The sequence below is a fragment of the Arachis ipaensis genome, chromosome B07, assembly GCF_000816755.2.
Source record: "Arachis ipaensis cultivar K30076 chromosome B07, Araip1.1, whole genome shotgun sequence".
Taxonomy (NCBI): domain Eukaryota; kingdom Viridiplantae; phylum Streptophyta; class Magnoliopsida; order Fabales; family Fabaceae; genus Arachis; species Arachis ipaensis.
In genome coordinates, this window is record NC_029791.2 from 3841085 (window position 1) to 3841369 (window position 285).

Genomic DNA, 285 nt, shown 5'->3' on the forward strand with positions numbered 1-285 from the left:
ATAAATCGTAAATTTTCGTATTAACTAATATTAACTAACTAAAAATTAAGAAAAAAAGATAAATAGATTTAACTTTTTAATTCGAAGACACATAAATTTTTTATTAATTGAAAATATAAAAATATTCATAACTTTCTAAAATGCGAGACATTTATATCTCTCTATCCAAAATATATAAAGACAAATCGGTCTCTACTCTCTAATAATGTCTTACATTTTAAAAAATGAGAGACGTTTTTGTATTTTTAATTAATAAAAAATTATTTATTTTCAAATACAAAAATT